This window comes from Pangasianodon hypophthalmus, chromosome 15 (genome assembly GCF_027358585.1).
Source record: "Pangasianodon hypophthalmus isolate fPanHyp1 chromosome 15, fPanHyp1.pri, whole genome shotgun sequence".
Taxonomy (NCBI): Eukaryota; Metazoa; Chordata; class Actinopteri; order Siluriformes; family Pangasiidae; genus Pangasianodon; species Pangasianodon hypophthalmus.
In genome coordinates this window covers 5,361,192-5,373,809 of record NC_069724.1, presented here as the reverse complement: position 1 = coordinate 5,373,809, position 12,618 = coordinate 5,361,192, and the positions used below count along the sequence as shown (strand labels likewise).

The window sequence follows — 12,618 nt, the reverse complement described above, 5'->3', positions numbered from 1 at the left end:
TATCACATAAGTGATAACAGGAACTAACTTCACGGATGTATGACAGCATTATGGAACTATAAATATATATTAAAAGTATGATGTGTCATTCTTTAATAAACAGGAAATGGTTAGAAGTGGCATATAGTGGTGATGTAAGAGAAATAAAACATGCTGCTTTTGGACAGTAATCAAATTCAGGATGATAACAGTAACTCTGCGTTGAGCTGGGTTGCATTACACCACCACATTGTTGATTATTTTTTTATAACAGCAGCTCTGTCATGTTTTATCCCTTACTTAATATGCAGCATTCATTCTGATAGTTCAGAAAGTGTTAATTAATGCTACAATTATTATTTTGTGCAGTTATTCTTTAATCAAGCATTATGAGCTAGATATAATACATTAATTTTGCTTGAATATATAGTAAAAGACTTCTTTGGTCACAATATTAGATGTGCTTCAATATTAGATCCTAGAACTTCCTGTGAAAAAAATCAAGGTTTATTTTTCCAGGCACGAATAGCAACTGGGACAAACACACCTCTCAGCACTGCATATTCAGTGTGTGGAAAAAGTCCTCTCTCACCTCCTACACACTACAGAACATCATTTTATGCTACCATTTCATTTAGCCGTTAATATAAAGAATTCTTAAGCATGATTAATTTCTTTACAATGTAATTACAATGATTAATTGATTAATTGCTTTTAATTTTCTACAAAGCTTGTAAATGTTTTAAAGGCATGATATTTTTATCATATGTTTACCATGTATGAGTGTGTAATCAGTTTTGCATTTTCTGAAATACCTATGTTGTGTCATTAAAGAAATTTCTACATTTGATCTATAAGAGGTGACAAGTTTCCATGATGAGTGTGATTGATTACATGTCATGCTGCTTACTCACACATGCAGATCTGCAGAGTGATCGAAACAAACTCAATACTAGCAAATAAGTACTAAATTCTTGTCATAATGAGCATGTAGCAGCTACATGTGGCTAGGATGTGAAATAAACTAAAGTATGAGTAATTTTGTAACTTTGGCTGTTAAAAAAATGAAAAAATGGGCTATAATTCCTTTTGAAAGTAAATGCTGACAGTGCTTTATACGTACAAAATGGTCATTGAACTTTGCTAATTGTGTTAAGCTTGGAGTTTCCATTTTCAAAAATATTTATAACAGCCATAATAAGGAATAGAGAAGATGAAGATGGAGGGATAGTATAGTAAATAATATATTATAAAATTCAATATTTATTGGGAATTCTTCAAAATTTAGGCCTTAGCAAACAGAGTAGTGGCTGAAGAGAATTTAGCTTCTGATAAATACAAGTAGAAAGGAAAAATGAAAAGGCACATAGCATTATAGTTCCAGTTGGAACACCCACACGGACATGGGGAGAACATGTGAAACAACACACACAGACAGTAACCTGAACTCACCATTGTGCTGCCCTCCATATAATAATGCTTTGTTCCTTATTGTATATTTTTTTGTATTTTTATTTTCTTTGTAATTTATTGTTTGTTGCCCTTCTACCCCATCTTTATCACGAGGAAAAAACAAAATAAGAATTTCATTGTACCAAAGTACATATGACAATAAAGATCTTGAAAAAGCTTGGATAAGCTTGAATAATATATAGAAATACATATTTTATCAAAATATGCATGTCACACACAAAATTTCTCTGAAAATACGTATGTTCTGGTTATTTTGTCAGTAAAATGTCAGACTATCACGAGCTTGTTTTCTAAACTGTAGTCCTACCTGAGGAGTAGCATGCAACAAGAGGGACTTGGGTTTTTGGATAATTTTGCCAAGTCCAAGGCACGTCACATACAGTATACCCAAATGAATACAGTATCTCTAACTCTTCTGTATTCTCGGTCTCATAAGATCCTAGTTACATAACTGTCTTGGCTGATAATATACGGTGTAAATGAAAAATTCTGTTATTTTATCTTTTTGCCAAACTATTCCTTTAACATTGCCACCTGGATAAATGACAGAATATGCACAAATATATACTTCCTCCACAAAACATGTATGCAATCACTGCATCTTTTTGTGCAGTGTCACTAGACAGCTGAACACAGTTTAATGAAATCTACAAATCTTCCACTGTGGCACTTGTATTCTCCTTGGTTCACTTCACATCTTGAGCAGGTAAAACATACACCTGTGTCCTTTTCAGGATAGATAAAACATTTTGATTATTGCCATAATGTAATTAACTCATAATGTTTCAATCTTTATCTATTTCTATACCCATTTTTTGTTGTTTTGTTATTCTGTACTTTTGTCACACTCCCGGCTTCATCTCCTTTCTCTGGCTCTGCCTGGTTACCACCTCTTCATCAGCACCTTCATCTAATCCTTGTTAAGGGTTCACCTGAACTTCTACTTAGGGTGTATGCCAGGCTCTATTATTTGTTGATTAGGATGATGAAGATGATGGTGATTATTATTATTATTATTATTATTATTGTTTTTATTTATATTGGTAATGTTCCGACTTACTTCATTTACATTTGCAGCCTTCACATGCTATTTTACTGGAATGCACGCATTCACACTTGCAAAGAAATGGATTTGGTGCAATTTCTATTCATAATCGGATATAAAGTGTAATAAGATTACGTTGTAAGTGTAACAACTAGTATTCCCTCCCAACAGCCAGCTCTCCCCATCATATAAAGGCTACCAACTAGGGAGCATGAAGGCTAACACATGCTTCCTCTGAGACAAGGAGGAAGAAGAAGCCAGCCAACTGCATCTTCTCAAAGTGCTACTCATGCTGCAATACAGAGCAGTGTAACACACTCAGAGGAACGCGCTATCTACCCTATTCTGCATACATGTGCTGGCAAATGCCCACGATTGAGAGAAATAGCATGCCATCCATCCCACAAGAGAGCACAGTCAGTTTTGATCCCTTGGCTTCCACCCATGCATGGTGTGTCATTGTTGGGCTTTGATCTCACAATTTCCTGAGAATATGGTGAATGCCTCTGTATTGCACCACTTACGAGCAATTCGAGGCCTTCTTCTTCTTAAAATAGCTCACATTCTAGTAGGACCAATAATTAGTCAATTAGGTAAGAGTATTATATTAATACTCTTATTATAATACTACATAAGCATACTGTAATAAGAGTATTCCACAACCTGACTATGTAGTTGTCTCTTTGCGTGTGTTTCAACTTAGGGTTATGGTGAAATAAGAATTGCATCCTTTTTTATACATATACAGTACATATTTCATTGAACAATATGGAACTGAATAAATAGCCTTTGTTGTCACTCTAGACGGAAAGCAACATCCCAGAAAATGAGGACCAGCAAAGTTCCAATGGCAATAAAACACGTGTCTGAAAAGTCTGAATAAATGGATAAGATACAGAGCCAATATATTGGTTGTGCCAAAATCAATTGCTTGACTGCTTGTTAAGATGCACTAGTGAGCTTAGCAACAGCAAACAACCTGACAAACCACAGAAGATGGCCACATTTTCAATTCTTTCAGGGATGATGACAAACTGTTCATTTAAAACAAGCCTGGATGCAGATACAGATTAAGAGAAGGCAACCACAAAGAGAAGAAAAATAATCCAGCATGGACCCAGAGTGTTTAGCACAAGTCACGCTGATAAGCCTCAAAACAGCGAGGTTACAGGCTGGTAGTGGCATGAGAAAAAATCCTGTCAAATTGATCTCCTGAGAAAATTCGAACAAGCGAGGGCAGTGTAATTGGATTTTGTTTGACTGTATGCCATAGAAATAAATGGTACAAATGCTAAGTCTGTCCTTAACCCTAATCTTTACTGTGTTAGCCTTTCATATGAATTAAATTGCCCACACTGTAAAGATTTTCAAGAATGAAATGATGTCAACCCTAAAGCTATACCTCATCTCTGTGGCATGGGCAGGTATGGCACCACTGGAACTGCATTATTATAGTAATTAATAAAGTGACTGTAAAAGACATCAACAAGATTTCTTGTTACAGAAGGACACATAAGTGTTTTATCTGCTTAAATGTAACTATATTCTTCACAACTCAGTATATTCTTGCAGCAAGAGAGCAGACTCCAATAAACAAGACTGGGCTATTTGGGATATTTAATTATTAGAGTTCTGTGATTATAAACATATTTATGATTTTATTTTGTTGTTATATCTAATTTTCCCATAGTGTTTGTCATTTACGTACTGTAAATTCTTGCATTACAACCTGACAGCATAACCAAGGAAGATACTCTGTGTCTGGTGATGTTTTTGGATCACAGGCATGAGATAGTATTTGCAAGATTACTTGGTTTTATGACTATTTATTGTTCACTTATTTGATAAAAAGGGCTGTGATTCCTATCTGGATTACCAATATAGATGTTAAGTTAAGGGTGACCTGGTGTTTTATACTTCCCCACTGACACTGTCTCATTTCAAACCCAGTGTACTGTTGTACAAAACCAGTTTATTTCATAAAGACATAAGAAATAAATAACATATTGAAGCTACAAGCTACATTTCTTGGAAGTACTTTAATCTGTAGTGCTGTAACTTCTTCAGTAACCTCAGTAAGAGTTTACAGGTCATGACAAACCTTTTCATTGTAGTTGTTACACCTGCACTCATTCTTACCCACATAGTAACTTTTAATACTTTAATGATATTCCAATCCTTTCAAAGCCTGCTAAACCTGTGTGTGCTAAATGTGAGCTCTGGGATTAAACATTATTTTAACTTCTTTAGCACCAAGACACTTTTATTTTGTCACCATCGAACCATAAGCCTTGTTTGGCTTCCTCAGTCAGAGGACAGAGTTTGTTAAGAATATTTGTTAGAAAGACAGGAAAATGGGATACAGTGTCAGGCGTGGTATGGCATCCCTGGAGCACTGAGGATTAAGGGCCTTGCTTAAGGGCCTAATAGTGGCACCTCGGTGTTGCTATTACTTAAACTCTCAGACCTCCGATCAACAGCCCAGAACCTCGACCACTGATGCGTGATGACTGCCTGGTGTTGAGGATAAAAGATGTGTGTACAATAAAGCAATATAAAATGGCTGCTGCATACGAAAGCTAATACTGAACTAATAAACCTAATAATTCCAGAGGGGAAAAATACATGGGTTACTATACTTAAGTATTATTTTTGGTATATTTATACTTTACTTGAGTATTATTGAAGTTGAGTAGTTGTACACTTAATTTAATTTCCAAGAACGAAAGCTTACTTTTTACTCCTTGCATTTGTATTTAGACCTTCAAAGTATCATCAGAGTTGCAAATCTTTTTGTGCAATACGTTGTGTTGTGCAATACGTCAAACGCTCAGGGCTTTAAGAATTTGCAGTTTTTTATAAGTATTTATTTTACTAATAAATACTTTTGTCATAATTTTATTGTGGCAGTTGTATACAGTGTTTTGCTATCAAAAAAGCTTTAGTTGTGCAGTCTGTTTTATCTCTGTACCAATGTTATTGGGGAGAGGTGGAAATTGTTTGCCCAGCAGGGGGCTCACACCCCTCCCCTTTCCTATCGCCATGCTCACCAGCAGCTAAACACAGAGTCGTGATACTCTACACACAGAAACCCAACAGTGTCCTGACTAATCTTATAACAGATGTGGGGTGACAAAATAATTCATTTGTTTATACTGAATGAAAATGTCTGATAAGTCAATTTCCAATGGTGGAATGGAATGCAAGGGTACTGTCAGAAAGGGTTAAACACGTTTACTTTTCATGTTTTAATGCTGGAGTACATTTAAAATTAGTTTAAATTTAGTTTAAGTTTTTTTTTCTACTTTCACTTGAGTACTTTTTTTTTTTTTGGCTGAATATGTCCACATTTACCTGAGATTTTGACACACTATCTGTACTTTCACTTAGGTATAATTTCCTCAGTACTTTCTCCACCCCTGAATAACCCTGTGGTTTAATAGTTTTGCCACAGTTAGACCCAAGGCCATTAATTTAGGTTGACACAAGGGACTAACTGAGGGCATGGTGGTGCAGTAGTGGCATTGCGTCCTCAAAGATCCAGAATCTTCAGTTTGATTCTGAGCTCATTTTAAATTGCTAAATTTTGTAAAAAAATTATGTAAATGTGTGTGTGCATGGTGCCCTGCGATGGCCTGGCATCTCATACAGGGTGTATTCCTGTCTCACGCCCAGTATTCCTGTGATAGGCTCTGGGAAGGTGAATGAATAAATGAACAAGGGACAAACTGGATGCATAACCATGCATAGCATTACAGAACAAAATATTAGAAGATTTTTAAGAGGCCAAGTACCGAGAGTGCGTAGGCACCCTATTGGGATTGTTTGTTTTCCTCTTCTTCTTCTTATACTTCCACAAGGGAGTCAGTGACAGCCCACAGAACTCTTTGGTATGCTTTTTATGAAATTTGGCACAGTGATAGACGACAGTCTTAGCTACCTTCACAGCAATTTTGGTGTACCCGAGTCAAGCCCTCTAGTGCCACCAATAGGGCAAAGTTGGACATACTTTTACAATAATAACCCCACAATGGGATGTCATAGAAACGCGATTCCACATTTCTCTAATTCTTTGGGTCAGGCCGAGTTCAACGGACACCATGGTGTTAATTTCCGCCATATTGGATTTCCGCCATTTTAAAATTTCAGCTTTTTTTTCACTTCTTCTCCTACACATTTTGTCCAATTATCACCAAATTTGGCAGGCAGCATCATAAGCCTAGCCCGAAAAAAAAAAGTTATTTCTCTGATTTTCAATATACAGGACGATTTGTCCATAACGCACAGAAGAATTTGATGGTGAAGGCAACAAACAGGAATTGAGGGAATATATTAGAAACCGCGTGATGTATTTTGACCAACCTAAAGGACATCATCGTAGATCATCTTAAGTCTCTCTGAGAAATTTTCTCTAAATTCATCCTTGGATGTTATATTTTTCTGTTTATGCTATGGATTTGTATTAAGTAATGGCAATATCCAGAATACCAGCTAAACCAGGAATTATGCATTTTGGATATTGTTATTATTAACCTGATAGTCACTGTGCAATCTTTTTAGGTCGGCTTATGTCTATCAGACTAACTTGCTTCATCAGTGACTGATCCTGATGTGCTGTGGTTATTAGTGATGGTCGCGAGCGCGATGCTGGAATGTGTCCCCTCCCTTCCCCTGTCTCTGCAGTCTCACTGCTGACTAACGCCGTTCCTCTGCTTCTCCGCTCCCTTCCACAGTAATGCAAGGAAGGAGAAACCAGAGCTGCCATTTTACATCCTTGGCTTTCCAGTTATATTTCCAGACCAGAGTCCATCATCTTCATGGAAAGTGCGCGCGGCTGATGCTCACAGGAGCGCACCTTTAGCATTCTGCGCGCGTCCTCCTCCTGCCTGGCGCGTCACACCTCTCTCTCCCTCTCTCTCTCTCTCTCTCCCTCTCTCTCTCTCAATATCACAGAGAAACTGCGTTTGGCATTCAATGCTGGATGGAGAGCGCATTTTGTTGTTGCAAAAAGAAGTGCCAAGGAACCATTTTTCTATTGAGGTGTTCTGGGGATGCCTAGCTCGCTTGGTGTCTCCAAACATTCAACAACTTCAGTGACAACCTCAGTGACCAAAATCTCGTTTTCTGCTATAGAATTGAATCAGAAGAGAGGCTTAGCGTGGGCAGGCTCTCTACTGGCATTCAATATATATATGTTTTTTTTTTTTGGTTCCAATCACCTCCATGTCTTAGCTAAGGCACTCCATCTCTGCAGGGGCACTTTTTTTCCAGCCCTCCAGCTACATTTTGGAGATGTGCATTACTTTACTGTGCGTTTTGCTTGGTTAAAGCTTGCTTAAAGCGGGAAAAGCCAGGCTCCTGAGACGTTGCGCAGCCGCGATGCGTTTCTGCGTGCTGAGTGACTGAACACGGAGGATCCTCACTGTGCACTTCCCAGAGCCTGGGCGCGAGCTCCATCCCGAAACCGTAAGTAACCCTCCATCAGATGACCACTGAGGTCCTTGTTATTGTCTGGTTACGAGATCATACTGAACGGAGTGCAGTGGTGCAATGGATGCGAATTCACGCGCTCACGTATTCACGTGTGAGCCACAAAGCTGGCATGCTTGAACTTTAAAAACGAACATGCATTGTGGGCTTATATGAAGGGGCGTGTGTGTGTTTCTGTGTGTGTGTGTTGTGCATTTACATTTAACGTATCACCCCCCCACCCCCCACTCTTCTTTTTTTTAATTTCTGAATGGAATAAATTTATAAAGCATCTAATTCACGTGCCTTGCTTTGTTTACAGGAAGAAAACATCCCCCTCCCAGTCCAGAGTTCCCGAAATGAATCTCTGATATTAAGAAAAATACTGTCTCTCCAGGTAACATCATCATGATCTCTGAGTTTTTATCAGACACTGGTGCCCAGGCATACAATGACTTAAACTGGACACTTATAGTGTGAATTTTTTAATGCATGTTTTATAACTAGCTAAAAGGTTTTTTTTTTTTTTTTTTTTTTTTTTTTTAAATGTAAGCTATGTAGAGCATTTCCCACTCATAAAGCCTGTGGCATTTCCAAAGTGGCTACATGCACTTAGGAGGCACCGTTCTCATGGAAACGCTCCTGTACTCCCACTATAGAAGCAGCCCACCTGTTTCAGATAAACGCATTCTGATGGTAAAGATACACCAGCATTCTGTTAGATATCTACTGACAGATCTTCTGCATATGTTTAATGTTTCACCAAATTGTGTGAAACAGTGTTGCAGGATTAGCTTACGTAGAAGAAAGACATTTGTGAGCATCCTCAGCTAACACGGAACATCATCATCAGAGCATTCGGTCGTGTATTTCAGAAGTTCTATGAAGGTTAGGCTGTGCAGGGAATAAAACACAATGCGGTGTGCTATTACAGGAAAATAATCAATGATAGGATAGTGTGATGTGGCCCTACACTGAGCGGTGATCATGTTACCACCCTGAAGTGGATTATTTTCCAATAACTCTATTTTATTGCTTTTACACTACAGCAATTTGCCAATGATTACAATTTGTCATTTATTAATAACTGACATGTCAAGCTTTTTATCATTTATTGTTACATTAATGTTATGGAAGAAAGTTAGTTTGCGCTATTATCTACCTTATAGCACCTATAAATGGTCGTTCCTTCACCAGGCTCTCTTTTTTTCCTCACTCTTGAACTCAATAAGACAAAACAATGCACCTTGTCATGTCACACAAGACCAGAACGTGTAAACTCTTTAGAACTGACACCCAAGACTCCTTACATAAATGATAAAAAGTCTATTACAGAAATTTTCACCATATCAAGAATTATAAATAACAACACATTAAAAAATGTTTATTATTAGCCTTAGATTATGTGGCACATCCTCCGTACAAGTCCCTGTGAATTAGCTGTTACTATAGAAACAACATATTATAACGAGTATATTAATATAAACCTGTGATCTAAATTACAGCTGACACTATTATCAGAGCTGCTGTTATAGAAAATTAATCAACACCGTCTGACCAATCATATTCAAGACTTCAAAAGCTCAACAGGTAAAATACAAAAATAACTTTCCTGCAAAAATTCTTAACATGTTGCATCGCAATGTTCTTAGAGCGTTTCTTCCACAACGCTCCTGTTAGACCCAAACTAGCATTAAGGAAAAGGTTTGTGTTAATGTTCCTATGTGGCAGCGTTTTTGTAGGAACATTTATAAAGATTCCCAGAGAACTAATTGAATGTTCTTTGGGGCAAAAGTTCTAGAATCGTAACGTTCGGAAAACGTTTCATTAACGTAAAATTGTTACGTAGGTCACCTCCATGAATTCATGCAGTCATGAATATAAAGATGCACTATATTAGATCAAATATTCTGTCTTCTATTCTCAGCTGTGAAAAGACTTGTGATATTCCTGATAAAAGTAACTGATAGAAGTAAGTTGTTTGGTCAAACTGTGATCTGCTAATAAGACTCCTTTCTGTTGATAACATTACCAGTTTAGCAGGATCAGTGAGGAAATAGGAACAGCTCCAACCATGTCTCTAACATCTCTAAAGTGACTCTAAAGAAGACGAATAATTCAGCCAGGTCTTTGAGTAAACAGAGGAAAAAACACATAGTGGTCCCAGTGTTCTCAATTCATCGTTATGTTTTCCAAGCAGGGCAGTCTGTAGTCAGTTCAGCACCAACCAGCTTTCTTGTAAAGGTGGCCTCCTGATGTTAGAGCTCATAGTTTTGCAGGCTTCATGTCTTCCTTAATGTTGAGAACCATTACTCACAGCTTGAGCTAATCTTACTGTTTTTTAGCAGACTGAAAATAATCACAGTCTTGCTGTGGGCAGAATTCAAGAAGCGGTTCATTTCCAACACCGCAGCTTCCATTGTGTGCTGTCTCGGTCCTTCCAACAGCCTTTATAATGTATGGATTAAAATTTTTTTGCACAGTGTATGATTTGACAAAGCTCCATATTACTTGCTGTTTGGAAGGACAAAAATTCATCCAGTATAGCGTGCATTGAAAGGGAGGAGGAGAATCTTATAATGTAAGTATACATAGATTTGATGGCAGTAAAGATATGCGTGATGTGGTCCTGAAATGAACAGAGGGTAATAAGCAGCATTCCAGGTGATTTTCAAGTCGACTGGATTGAGATGGTTGCCAGAAAGAATGCAGCTACGATCATCTTGGCATGATGCATGAACAAATATTTCACTACTATACCAGGAGAGAGAGGGTCAGAGTCTGAAAATATTGTGCAGGTGCAAGTAGGCAGCATGGATAGCAGAACTGATATGGAGCTCAAAGGATCTCAAAGGATCTTTTGGTTCTAGGATGACACCTAGACTTTTTACACTGGAAGAAAAGGGAACCATTGTGCTAAAGATGTTCGGGGCTAGGGGATTTGGTGTGTGTGGATTTACTACCAATGAGAAGCATTTCAGATTTTTATCATGCACAGTTTAAGACCATTCGGTCTGAGTCATCCTACTTTGAACGTGCACCAGACGGGAGGTCTGGAGATATTAGGGGAAGGGCCAGTGACAAGGGGTTTGGTGGAGATGCAAAGCTGGATATCGTTGATATTGTGGTGTCTCATGGTACATCCAAGGGGAGCACCTCCAAGCAACTGGCCCTTTCATCAGGAGTCAAGAGAGCAATATTGGTCATGCTTTTTTTGGGTGGGACGGATGACATACTCTCTCTCTCCCCTATCAATCACAGTGACACCAGCCAATCAGGGCCTCAGGTATGCAAAAGAAGGCAGATTGCACTTTCATCCATGTATGTTACGTTGCACTGTAATGCTTGGAGGAAGCATGTGTTTGTCCCACCCTGTCAGGTTGGTAGCTGTCATGTGATAGAGAGTTAGCTAGAGGGTACTGGCAAGACCAAATTATGGAGAAAATGGGGAGAAAAAGTTCAGCTGAGATCATTTGCTTAAATTTGGGAATTATCTGTTAGATAAAATAAATGAACACTAACACTTAACTAACCAAGGCTATGGTTTAAAGCTGATGTCAGAAGCACAGGTCTCCGTTTCTCTGTATGTGTATTTTGCTGTTGTGGTGTGTCTGGGTATATATGTATATGTATATGTATATGTATATGTCTGTTGTCTTTTTACCATCTCTTTTGTCTAATAGAGTGTGGTCATCTGGGGACACACCGCATACTGCTTCTAGATCAGCTCTGTCAGCATTCTTAGTCTATAGCTTGACACCCAAACCACCATATTTCACTTCTGAGCTTTGTCTAAAGACCTATCTGCCCATTCGACGTTCCAGCCCCATAAAGTCCAGTCAAGTGAGCCACTGACTGCAATTAAAATGTCCTTTAGTTCATCAGTCTGGGCCAAAATGGTGCTATCATTCAAGTGGTGCTCTCGATACTTGCCTTTTTTTTAAAAAGATCTGAAATGTTTTTCACTTTGAAATTTGCCACTTTAATAACAAAAGCCTTTACAATCCTATGATTTATCCCTACATTGTCGAACATTTTGCAGTTTTTAAATTGTAATACAAATCCCAGACAAATGAACAAATCCCAGAAAGATCCATTGTGTGAAGAGCTCTGTTATTCTCAGCTAGAGCATTTGTGTGCACTTCTCAAACCAGTGCCGTGTAGCCTAGCTCAATATTACAATACAGTCCATCAACAGTGAATTGGATTAGCTCTCTTGTTTTCATGGTTTAATATCTGCATGCTGCTTGCTGGTAGCATTTGTGTGTGAAGTTGCTGGAGTGTTGATCAGCAGACCTGGTGAACATTCCTCTGTGCTCAGCTAATTATTTCCACTTGATTAGTGCTTGAATCTCCCCTGCATTCTCTCTCCCCTCTCATTTGCTCCCTTTCTTGACCCACATTTTATACGTGTATATATGGTTTTGAACAGAAAACTGATTCTTTGTAACTTTGCATAATTATCTTTTCTCAGCTCTTGTAAATTGTAAATTGTAAAATTGTAAATTCACAGTTGGCCACTTAGAAAGCTCCATTAACAAAATATTTGTTGCTTATTGTTTTGGGAGCCTCCAGGATCAAACAATCGCTGGGCTTTCGTCTAAACTCAGAGCAGTTATTGCATACTATTCGTCAAAGTCGGGTGCTCCTCA

At 38.1% G+C, this 12,618-nt stretch overlaps 1 protein-coding gene across 1 annotated transcript in view; it reads left to right on the top strand.

The window, feature by feature from the left end:
- Positions 1-7,149: 7,149 nt before the first annotated feature.
- The window catches only part of slc8a4a (solute carrier family 8 member 4a), an 89,190-nt gene continuing 83,721 nt past the window's right edge, over positions 7,150-12,618 (top strand). The window contains exons 1-2 of the mRNA XM_034311486.2: positions 7,150-7,963; positions 8,289-8,363. The gene's annotated coding sequence lies outside the window, so the exon portion shown is untranslated. The remainder of the gene's footprint in view (positions 7,964-8,288; positions 8,364-12,618) is intronic.